At 46.5% G+C, this 12,954-nt stretch overlaps 1 protein-coding gene across 2 annotated transcripts in view; it reads right to left on the bottom strand.

Moving 5' to 3' along the window:
• Window positions 1-12,954, bottom strand: part of PLPPR2 (phospholipid phosphatase related 2) — a 109,747-nt gene that overhangs the window by 14,115 nt on the left and 82,678 nt on the right. The gene's annotated exons all lie outside the window — the stretch shown is intronic.

Here is a 12,954-nt window from a genome sequence, read left to right as displayed (position 1 = left end):
TTAATCTAACAGACCAAAAAAGTCCAGAAAGCAAAGGGCACATAGAAGTTTACACAGAAAAACAGTCCACATTTGTAGCTCAGTGTTGCATTTTAAGAAGAATAAATCTTATTTCTCCCATCACTGTTGAATATAATATGTTCTGAAAACTAGGCACAGGCAGTCTTAAGGTGGACTCCAGTCATTTCCCAAAATGTTTGATATCATTTTGGGCTCAACATTATGAAAATGTCTATAGTAAAAGCAAAGCATGAAGCCTGCGCAAAACAGATCAACATCGCACACAATTCTCCCAGAGAGCATTTCGAAATTCTAAATAGTGCAACGACATGCAATTCGCTTTTACAAAAAGATCGAAAACATCCGGGGCAAGGAAACCAGCTTCGATGCTCTCCCCAAATCCTATAACACCATGTTCCACACCAGACCCTCAACTGCCCACTGCTGTGAAAGATTTTGACTTTATCCCAATCTCTGGTGAAGGAACGGCTAAAATGATGTCTTCTCTTCGACCCACCACCTATCCAGTAGTGAGCCCTGTACCTCTGTATAGTAAAGTAATGGTCTGAAGGGTTGCCCAGAGCAATGCCAGAGGTTAGGATTCATTCCAAACCTTACAGCCATCACCTCTTTGTTTTTGCTTTGTCACCCCGAGTGGGACGGGTATGCCCAGATGTGGGTCCCGTGCCTGCTGGGCCTCGAGACCCAAGCTACTCCTCACTGATGAGGCCCAACATGGCCGAAACATGTTTGGGGATGCTTGTGGTCTTGTGCAGAAGGGATGTGACCAAGCAATTTGGGCTGGACTGCCCCTTTTGGGGTTGGACCAAGCCTTATTTGCATATCGTCTTTGCCCTTTTGTAATGGCTTGGCAGGCAAAGACCGATGGTCTGGAGGGTTGCCCAGAGCAATGCCAAAGGTTAGGATTCATTCTAAACCTTCCAGACATCACCTCTTTTGTTTTCTGCAAATCACCCTGAGTCAAATGGGTTTGCCCAGATGTGGATCCCGTGCCTGCTGGGCCTAGAGACCCAAACTACTCCTCACTGATGAGGCCCAACAAGGCCAAAACATGTTTGGGGATGCTTGTGGTCTTGTACAGAAGGGATGTGACCAGGCAGGTTGGGTTGGACTGCCCCTTTAGGTGTTGGAGCAAGCCTTATATTCATATAGTCTTTGCCCTTGTGTAATGGCTTGGCAGGCAAAGAACGATGTTCTGGAGGATCGCCCAGAGCAGTGCCAGAGTTCGTTCCAAGCCTTCCAGCCATCGCCTCCTTTGTTTGCATAATAAAAGAATGTGCAAGCTCAATTAACCCAATTATTACCAAATTCATCAAAGGCACCTCTCAAGAAATTGTCATTCCCAAGGTACTAACCAAGCCTTCCTGAAGAAAAAAAACACTGGAGCCCAACATATGTACCAATTATGGGACCATTATGAACTGTCCATTCTTACTAACGGTTTTGGACAAGGTGACCTCACAGCCGCTTCAATCACATTCCGAGGAATGTAAAGGGTGAGGTGTCGACAATGCGGATTCCGCCCACATAGAGGTACTGATAACGCACTAATTGACACAAAAGACACACTGCTACAAATTGTTGATCACGGGGATACTGCCTTAGTGATGCTTATGGACCTCTCCGCAGTATTTGAGATGTTGGTTCACTTTATCCTTCGTCGGAGTGTCAAAGAACTAACGGAAACCTCTATTTCCAGTACTAATGGGACAAAGCAATTCCTGACTAATGTATTTTATTTATTTATTTATTCATTTATTTCCATTTATAAATCACAGGGCTGCCCTCGGGCATCATGGCGCTGTTACAGAATATTCACTTAGGTGCAGGATCAAACTTCGGTCCAGAGACTATTTCTATACATACATCGGTCAAATATGGAGTCCAACAAGGATCATGTTTGACACCGATACTCTTTTATATCGATATAAAAGTCTTCCACAATCTCTCGACAAATCCCGGGTGCCATCTCCCAAAACTATGCAGACGACACTCAGATTATCTTCAGAATCATTACTGATCCCCATGTAAATTCCCCCCAAATTCAATGTGTATTTCCACAAATTGAAAAATGGGTGGCGGAAAATTTTGATTTGACTGAATCGAAACCGAGAAGTAATCATGATAGTCACTTCCTGGGTTCACTTAAAAAAAATGCAAAGCATTCATGGTAATGTACCTCTGTCTGCAGTCAACATCACTGCACAAACAAAAGTTCAGACCTTAGGTGTGCAACTAGAGTCTACAGTATCTGTGGCCTCTCGTATGACTGCAATTTCTATCTGGTCCTGTTAAGGCGCGTATCATCTGCACACTGCACTCAAATTGCTCGCCCTATCGTAGGATCGAAATTGGATTACTGTAATGCAGTGTATGCCGGTACTACCGAGAAAATGCTGTAATTACTGCGGCCCGTACTGTTTCAGACACCCTTAGGTATGCACACATCAGACCTAGACCTGTCCTGCGTAAACTACACTGGAGGCCAATAAAGTCCAGACTATCTTTTAAACACCTTGGGATTGCTCACAATGCCATGTAAAGATTGGCTACGGAATACCTAAAACAAAGATTTAAAGTGCCTTTATCCGTACTAGTCTATGTTCTTAGATCGCCAGGCTTTTTTTCGGGGAGTTTTTTGACGAATGTTTTCGGGTGAAATAAATCAATCTAATTATTTGTTTATATTTGGGGTTCCCCCCCTACCCACCCTTCCCTATTGTGTGGTTCCTATACCCCACACACACCCTACCCCTTATATGCCCTTACCCACCCACCCCCTATATTTTTCAATGAGTTTTTCGGCCAAAACGATTTGGTAAAAAATCACAACAAAAAAAAACCTGGCGATGTAATAACGTCTTACCATCCATACGGCCGCAAAGAGCAACCTTCAAGCTCACTATTGTGATTAATTGATTCAGGAAACCCTGTGAATTTGGCAAATCTTGTACCCTTATTTCTTCCAAACTATGGAACTCTTTGTCTGAACCTATCAGTGCTACCAAAGACATCTTTCTTCTCTTCCCGTTTTTCTAGTTATAAGTCAGTCGATCGCTTGAATACCTCTAGATAGTAGCGCCTCTCCCCAATGCAATACAGTACAATATTGCAGTGAAATATTTTAGACCACATAATTGGAAAGCAGGGTTTGTATTGCATTTTCCTCACACTGGGTCTAAAAGTGTGTTTTGCAGCCTGCATTTAGTGGCAGGACCAGATCATGTGTCTTAAACAGCTACTAAGGTTTACAGGCTGGTATAAAATGTGACTGTAAACACTGGAGGGGGGTATCTGTACTTCTGCCCCCTATATTGTAGGGTTAAGGCACAGAACAGCCCCAGCAAGGCTTTGAATTTGGTAACGCTGGACGAGCAGCCAGGCTTAAGCTTTCAGGAGCTGATGCAGGCAGGTCCTTAAGTACAGTGTTTCCCCAAATCCCCCACAAAGGAATGTCCACACACTATGTGAGGTGAGAACACAGCTTCTTTATATAAAATCAGGGTTGCTACTTCCACCAACAGTGTATAAATATAAATAATAACATTTTGTACATGGAATACTTATTCAGAGAATGGTAAATATATACACTATGTGGTACCACACACTACTTAAATTCAGTAGGAACTGCACTAACTGCAGACAGTTTAAAATGGCAAGTGAATTCCTAAATAAGGTGTAAACAGCATAGAATAGGAAAGAAAGGCAAGTTAGTTATGAACAACTGCAGAATGCTTTCTTTAGACTAGACAAGTAATTCTGAGTGAGGATCCCCCCACCTGGGCAATCTGTAATAGAAAAGTTAGGGAGTAAGTTATGTTGTCTTTTACAGCCCAGTCCAACATTGTTCAACAACCTTGTGCTTTTTTTAAAAGGTCCCAACACCCCAAAGTACCTGAGAGGCCACAGGAGAACAGGATCCCATACGAATCTGGGACCCCTGGATGACTCCTGAGGCTAGAAATGCTCTTCCACTTCACAGTATCTTTGGTGCATTGGCAGGCAAAGTGGCAGAGTTTCTCGGCTTTGCTCGACGATTCCCTCTGAGGATGGACCCCCTTTGGAAGAAGGAGCCACTGGGATGCTGAGTCCAAGAATGAAAGGGAACCAAAGTCTTTCGGAATGGCAGCAGTTTGGCTCTTCACGCTGCTCTCCTTTGGTCGATGGTTTCTATGACTGTAGAACTTGCTGTGGTCGACTTAAAGGCTTTGTGGATAATGATAAGAACCCTGGGACCCTTCGATGACTTCTGGCGGCGACGGGTGCCTGGGTCACTCTTGGTGTTGGGTTTTGGAAAATTGCGTTTTTCTGACGTTTGGTTCTTCAGTGCTGCAGCCACTGCACGGACCTCTGGACGGCTTCTGGTGACCTAGACTCGACCCTCACCAAGTCTGGACCCTCTGGAAGACTTTTATAGCTTCTGGTGGCAGGAAACCCACCGGCGGACTTTCCACAGCACCCAACGACTCTGGTCTCTCTCCGGTGGGAAATATGTTATGTTATGTTATTACAACTTATAAAGCGCACGGTCGCCCAAAGGCATCATGGCGCTAGAAAGGAAGCTGCTCGGTCGAGGAAGGACCAATGGAGAGGCCGGAAATTAAAACAGGTAAGTTTTCAAAGCTCTTCTAAAACCAAGGTGGTCCGCAGTGGCTTTAAGTATCGGGGGGAGGCTGTTCCAAGGTTTGGGAGCGGCAATAGAAAATGCTCTGCCGCCAAGCCTTTCCCGATTAGCACTAGGAACAGTAAGACGGTTAGAGGTCACGGAGCGGAGATCCCGATCTGGTATGTATCTTACAATTTAGACTGCAAAAATTCGGCACCCTGGGTGTGAATAGCCCGGTGGACGATGCACAAAGACTTGAAATGAAAACGCTGCTTCACCGGCAGCCAGTGAAGTTGGCGTAACACTGGCGTGATGTGAGCCCCATAGGGAGAGCCAGTGGCTAACCTGGCAGGGTTCTGCATACGCTGAAGGCGATGGATAAGACCAATCGGTTGTGACAAGTACAGCGAATTACAATAGTCCAGCCGTGAGAGGACTAGCGCCGCCACCACAGGAGGGCGGAGGGCTTCGGGGATCATAGGCATGACCCTCTTAAGGACCTCTTAAGGAAATAGTGGTCAGTGGTGACTGCAAGGATGTCCCTTCAAATTTCCTTAGACAGTTTGGAACCTTTGCAACTCCGGGTGCCCAGCAGCACTATGCCAGGGTACCCCCTCTTCTGGGCGGTAGATAGCAACGGCTTCCAGCGATCACAATACGCACCTCCGGACCCTGGGGGACACCAATGGACTTCTCTGGCTCCAGATGTCTGGCACTCCTCATCTGGACTTCGAAGACCCCTTATACAGATGACAGGCACACAGGCTTCCAGGATACTTTGATGAAGAGTAGCAGTTTTGCACAATGGTCCCTTGTAGCTCGGGGAGTGATCTCCTTTGCAGGTCCTCTCTGGATCAGTCCTTGGGAGACATGACCGATTTATGAATATTGAAGAAATGGGGCAGCAGGCTTTTCTTCCAGCTGGGCTTCAAGGAGCAGCTTCTTCTTGCTAAGCTTCGGCTTCAGCTACTGAACAAATTGGCAAGCGAGAGGTCCCCAGATATACACATCTGTCCCTCATTCACTCTGCCTGACCCAGGCTCAGTCAGCCAATCACACAGTAGGGCATTCATGCAGGCAGGCAGCCGATCAGGCTCACAGGCATTCAGTCCATTCACAACATCCACAACACATAACACCCGAGAAGGCTCTAGTCAGTCTGACAGGAGGCAGCCCCAGAGCCATATATGGTATTTCTACCTAACAGTCAGTCAGGGGGAAAGGGAACAACAGAGACATATATGGTGTTTGCACACAACAGCCATTCAGTAGAAAGGGACAGAGTCAGGGCTTCCCAGGACTTTGGGAAACAAGGTAAAAGGCAATATAAACCAAGAGGCCACAGGGGCCATCTTGCCTTCTGTCAGGAATCCACTGATTCCTATGGCAGGGCCTGGGTATCCCAAAATGGAGGATACTCAGAGCCACTGTCAAGTCAGCATGTAGCTGCCACCAGCCTATACCCTGCTCTATGGGAAACACACAGGTGCCCCAAAACACACATAAGGGGTACAAGGTTGTACCACCACCCATGGGTGCCATAAGGATATCCCATTGCAGATGTTCACCAAAAAATAAGAATTAAGAGCTGCACTGCCAGAGGTCAAGGCGGGGGCGGGACCTCAGTGGCAGAAAACGTAATTACACACCGAGAAGTGGTAGGACAAGGACAGGAGGCCCTGTCCCTCCATTAGGAATGTCCAGCATCACAGTGACACTTACAAATGTCACCTGGTTTAACTGGTTCAGGCTCCAATACTACCTCAGTTATGCTCCTGCTTCACTACAGCTTATTGGCTTATACACAATGTGGCAAATACAAAATACATGCCATTTTTGAACAGTGAAATGTCTGTTGTTGTGCGAGTGTGCATCATGCCAAATAATGGATGACAAACATTTGAGCCTGGACACCCAAAACTTCTATTGTCAATGTCCTATGTCTTCACCCATTAGGGGTTCTAAAGTTCTAAACAGTAGTGTCCAACCACTATTGGTGAAAGGTGGTACTTGAGGGTTGTTGCCTCACTTTTGTTGATGTGACTGAATTTCTGGACCTAGGATCAAAGTTGATCATCGTATGTTAGGAAACCTAGACCTATGTTCAGACCTCTGTCTTAGGTTAAGCACCTTCGGTACCTGAGCTCCCATGTTCTTCTGGTGTGGTATTTGAGAGGTCCCCTTTCCAAACTATCAATGATAGATCCTTCATTGTGTGTCACATCCTGTCTGAAGTGGTAGCCATACATCGTTCTCTTTTGTGGTTGAAGATGGTGTGCCCATGTAGGTTTATCCTTTCATGCAACTCCTGGCAGGCCTCACCTACATATTTTGCTTTAAGGCACTTTCATTGGCTGAGGTATACAACATTGGGCGGTCCGCAGTTGTATTTCCATTGTATCTGTATTGTTCAGTTATGAGAGGTTGTCACAGCAGATCCGGTGCAGATGTGTTAGCATGTCTTGCACCTCCTGGCAGTACATGGATACATTACTTGTTCAGCTACAAATGTGGACTGTTTGTCAGTGAAAACTGCTACGTGTTCTCCTGTTAGAGGAGTTTATAAGATGCTATAAATAAGACAGCCAGACCAGACCTGTATTCCATGCATACCTTTCCAACACAGTCCCTTAACTAGCATCATTCTCTTCTATGCTGTAAGGTGCCTGGGATACCCCTGAGGAGGTGCATCATCACTGTCAGGAAGACCGCTGCAGTAGAAGCCCCTTCAAATGGCGTTCTGCAGTAACGTTAAAGCGCAACAGGCATAATGGACTATGTCAGGTGTTTGGAATCCTCCGTTAAGGTTATTTAGTGATATGTGGTGAATAAGCTAGAGTTGTCGAAAGATTTGCTCCGTGCGTGCAAATCACCATTTCAGCGATAACTGGTATGGATTATTTGTCAGCTAAAATGTTCTTATTTATGTCTCTCAAGTCAACACACAACCTGATCATGCTGATCTTTTTCTGGCCATAACTATGGTGCTTATTCACTCAGCAGATTCAATGGACTCAATGAGTTCATCACAAATGATCCACAGAAGTTCTTTATCCTTATTTTTGCCCCAATCCAGGGCTTGAACGTGAGTTGGCAAAGTGACGCATCCATCTGCAGTGTCAGCACCTGATTTTGCATAAATCAAACATCAAGGGCTTCTTCCTTTCTTTCTTTTTTTCTGTCTCCTTCTATTTGTTGCTTTTCAATACAACATTGACCAGCACATTACTGTCCAAGTCATCCATTTGCTTCCCTTGTCCTATTACCTTTGCACATTGTTCAGTGTGCCCTTCCAATTTGCCTATGGCAATAGGTTCCAGAGGTGAAGGGTCACTGCAATCCAAAGTCATTCTTGTCCTCTGGCATTATTGGTATGGATAATGATCGACAGGATTCTTTCCGCAGGAGTTTAGCTGAAAATTTCCATCAAATTCTTTGGGGGGGTGTGGAGGAAAGGGTGAATAAAGGGTTGGGAGGAGGTAGATAAAAAAAATCATTAAATTAAGGGGGCCTTGGGGGTGAAGACCCCCCCCCCCCAAAATAATAATAAAAACATTTCAATAATGATGTTCGGGAAAAATCCTGCGGCAAACCACCCGTCGGAAAAAAGGGTGTCGGCGAAATGACATGGAACCATCAGGTGATCGTTACGACATTACAACCTCCCCTCTTTTTAAATACAAAGTACATTTTTTACTGCATTTCATCAATCAGTCTCTGGGGTTGGTTTCTGTATCTCTGGGCCGACCTGTGCGACTCACCTGGACCCTCTCCGGGCTGTAACTAACTGGAGGGTTCCAAACATCAATATCAGACTCTTCTCCATCACCTTCATAGGGCTCTTCCGTCTCCACGACGTCCATGTCGTCTCGTCCTCTTCCCACCTCCAGGTTCTCAGGGAACCTCCTGAAGTAAGATGAATTCCTGGTGACTTTTGGGGCTCCCATCCCCAGCCGTTATCAAGGATCCTTTAACTTTGCTGATAGTCAACGGGGCACTGCTGAAGGCTGTGGTGTGCTTGTAGGTGCAAGGCTGTCTCACTACCACAGTGTCTCCTTCCTGGAGACTTGCTTCCCTCGTTTGTCTTTTGGTATCAGCGTGGCGCATTATCCCTGCCTTGGCACTGGCGTCTCACTCTCTCAGATCCTGGCCCTCCGAGTCCCTTGCCTCGGATGTGTGGTAGTCGGGTTCTAGTATTGCAGCCAAACATGATTTCTGACGGAGCCTTCCCTGTGGTGTATTCTTGCAGTCTCTCAACAGTTCATAGAGTAACTTTTCCACAGGCTCCCCGGTTAGATGGGCAATTTGGACAGTTCTTTTAATATTACTCATAAAACGTTCTACTGCTCTGTTTACTTGGGGTCATAGTGGGGTAATCCTCTGATGTTTGAAAACAATATATTCAGCAAAAGTCTTGAAGTCTTGTCCTGTAAATGGGGGCCCGCTATCGGACTTCACTATACAGGGAACCCCATAGGCCGTAAACATCCTGTCTAGGGCCGGGATGGTGTGATACGCCACTATGGAGGACACCATTTGTATGTCTGGATACCTGGAGTACTTATCCATAGCCACAAGTATGTGTTCACCCCCAGCAATGGGTCCAAAGAAGTCAAGGACTTCTACGTCCATGCATGTTCGGGAAGCTCTTTCATTTGCAGTGGTTCCAGTCTGGTGTGTGGATTTAAGATGACGCATGTAGGGCAGTCTTGGAGCAAAGCTTCAACTTGGCCATCGAGATGGGGAAACCAGATATTCTAGTGCGGAAGCCGCTTCATGGACCGACATTCTCCTGTGTCCCTCATGCGCTAGCTCTAGCACCTTCCTTCTCCAGTTTCGGGGCATCACTATCTTGGTTCATTTTAGGAGTAGGCCTTCTTCAGCCCACGCTAATTTTGTATTTGTATTTGTATTTTATTGTGTTTTATATAGCGCTTTTAACCAAAGCGATTTACATAGAACAATCAGCAGTACATTAAAATCAGCTGTGTAGATCAGTGTTCAGGGTCAACTAGTATCAATCAAACAGACGACTGAAGCAAATGGGTTTTTAAAGAAGAGCGGAACAGAGAATAGGAAGTAATGGAACGAAGAGATAGAGGGAGAAGGTTCCAGTGGAGAGGAGCAAGAAGCTGGAACGAGCGCAAACGGGATTTAGCACAAAGGCGACGGGGAACGTTAAGTCTAAAAAGAACAGCCGAGTGGAGAGAACGAGAAAGAGAATAGAATGATAAGAGAGATGCAAGATAGTCAGGGGAAAGACCATAGAGAGATTTGAAGACTAGACAGAGGAAATTGTATTTGAGCTGAGAATAAAAGGGAAGCCATCCAAGTGAGGCAAGGGAAGATGAGATTGAGGAGTCCTGATAAGAAAAAAGGCAAAGTGAGCAAATGGAACAATGATAGATTGATTTAAGAGTAGAAAGACATGAGCAGGGAAGTCCAAAGAATAGGAAAGAACAGTAGAAGAGTCGGGAGAAAACTAGCGAGGATACAAGAAGTTTTGTGGCGTGGAAAGTAAGAAATGGCCGAAATGTGCTTATGTTGTAAAGATGAAATCAACAGGCGCGCAACGTAAGGGAAATTTGATGGACAGAGGAAATATTGGAGTCAAAGTAAAAACCAATATTGCGGGCTGTGAGGAAAATGGGGAGAGTAGAGGGAGGAAAAGAAATAGAAGAAGGAAGAGATGGTGACAGAAGAGTGTTAGAGTGAAAGAATAAGACTCTAGTTTTTCCAGCATTTAGAGTAAGAAAATGGGAGATCATCCAGGATTTAATAGCAGAGAGACATGATGAAAGAGTGTGATGAATGTCAGGCGTGAAAGATGAGAAGGAAAGAAAAAGCTGAGTATCATCCACATAGAAGTGGTGTGATACTCCAAAGGATGAGATAATAGGAGCAAGAAAAGAAGTGTATAAAAGAATAGGAAAGGACCAACGACTGACCCTTGAGGAACTCTGTGATCGAGAGAAAGAGAAGGTGAGGTATTGCCACCCCAAGAGACAGCAAAAGTGTGGTTAGAAAGATAAGACGAAAACCAGGATAGAACAGACCCACAAAAACCAAAGGATAGAGAACCCAGAAGTAGGGAATGATCCACGGAGCCGAAAGCAGCAGACAAGTCAAGAAGAATAAGGACAGAAGAATGTTTTGAATAACCAGCAGTAAGGAGAAAGTACTACTTTAAAGGTAGTAATCTCTCAATGTCTCTCTGCACCCCAGGACACATGTCTTCCCCCAGTTGCTCGGCTTGCTTCCATCTGCCCGACCTTAGACACTGCAGGATGTTCTGGATGCAATGGTCATACTCTGACTCCTGAGTGATCTGCACAATATCAACCACTTCTTGGGTGACCGCTTGGACCACGTAGTGAATGTATTGGTCTGCTATTGTGGAGGTCATTTCTGCAGAAGTGACTGGATGACGGGATAGAAAATCTGCAGGATTCTCTTCCTTGTCGGGTCTGTGCACAATGCGAAACGATAATCCTGTGATCATAGACCCCATCTGGCAATTTGAGGAGGCATCTTGACCCGGGAATTTCCAAAGATGAACAGAAGAGCCTGGTGATCGGTCACAATAGTGAATGGTTTTCCGTATAGAAATAGGTGGTAGTGCTCACAGGCCCATACCACAGCCAGACCTTCTCTTTTAGCAGCCTGCAATTATGCTTGCTCCGTCTGGGAGAGGCTTCCACTAGCATATGACAGAATGTGTATTCTTTCTGACGATTCCCGGTCCACTTGAGCCAGAATGGCCCCCAGTTCCCCCCCGGGCTGGCATCAACGGTGTGCTCAGTGTCTCGGGCTGTGTTAAAGTATGTCTTGTTCCATCTGGCCCCAGGGTGCTGGTTCCCATGACATCAAAATGGCCGGGCAGCTGCATGGCCAAATTGTCTTGCAATCTGGATGGTAGGCCTTCTTGTGGTGTTGCGAGTGGTGTGGCAGGTACTGCGATGCTGCCAGGGTCTGACATGGTGTGCCAGGTGCTCTCCACTATGTTAAATGTTGAAGTGAGAGAGAGAGAGAGAGAGAGAGAGAGAGAGAGTGTATGCCCCTGCCAAGCCATTACAAAAGGTAAAAGACCATACGCTAATCAGACTTGGTCAAACCCCAAAAGGGGCAGTCCAGCCCTTCTGCTCAAGACCACACGCATCCCCAAACATGTTTCGGCCTTGTAGGACCTCATCAGTGAGCAGTAGCTTGGGTCCCTAGGCCCAGCAGGCACGGGGCCATTGTCTGGGCAAACCCATCCCACTCAGGGTGACTACAGCAAAACAAATGAGGTGATGGATGGAAGGTTTAGAATTAATCTTTACCTCGGGCATTGCTCTGGGCAGCCCTCCAGACCATCGTTCGTCGCCTGCCAAGTCATTTCAAAAGGGGAAAGATCATATGCAAATCAGGCTTGGTCCCACTCCAAAAGTGGCAGTCCAGCACAAACTGCTTGGTAACATCCCTTCTGTACAAGACCACAAGCATCCGCAAACATGTTTCATCCTTGTTGGGCCTCATCAGTGAGGAGTAGCTTGGGTCTCTAGGCCCAGCAGGCAGGTGACCCACGTCTGGTCATACCTGTCCCACTCGGGGGGAATATAGCAAAAGAAAAGCAGCGATGGCTGGAAGGTTTAGAATGAATCTTAACCTCCGGCATTGCTCTGGGCAACCCTCCAGACCATCGTTCTTCACCTGCAAAGCCATTAGAAAAGGGGCCTGAAATCCTCACCATTGCATAGTGACTTCCCCAGTGCTTATTTAGTGACCCGGAGCACTGGTGTTTGTGTTTGGCCCTTCCCAGCACCTTGGTGCTGCTGCCTCCATGACATGTGGGGACCCTGATTCCCACGATGCACAAGCTGTCAAATGGGCCTCCCCAGCTGCTCCGTACCTTTCTATCCCTCGCGCACACATGCGCAGTGCTTCACCGTTTCCTTTTTTTGGGGTATTCTCAACATCCACTGTTGTGAAAAGTGATGACCATTGCGAGTCTCCCCACTACCTCTGGTCCGCCGCTCCCTCTTCATCGCCAGTGTTGGCTGCTGCCTATTACTCACGGTAGGGATCTTTCATATCCCGCACGGCGCCATTCATTTCCAATGAAGCGCGGACACTTGGGAGTCATGTAACACCTCTTCACTTCATTCTCCTTAACCTGACTGCCCCTCCCCATCCACCAACCCCGCTCCCCGTGCCTTCCGGTGCCCTCCCGCATCAGGTGATCACACACGTGATCATTAGGGCATTACAGTCAGGGCCGGCCTTAGCGGCTGCAGCACCGCAGGCAGCAAAACAACGTTTTGGCACCCTCCCCTCAAGTGTGCCTC

The sequence above is a fragment of the Ambystoma mexicanum genome, chromosome 3q (genome assembly GCF_040938575.1).
Source record: "Ambystoma mexicanum isolate Mex_15411 chromosome 3q, UKY_AmexF1_1, whole genome shotgun sequence".
NCBI classification, from domain to species: domain Eukaryota; kingdom Metazoa; phylum Chordata; class Amphibia; order Caudata; family Ambystomatidae; genus Ambystoma; species Ambystoma mexicanum.
This window is presented reverse-complemented; position numbering and strand designations above follow the sequence as displayed.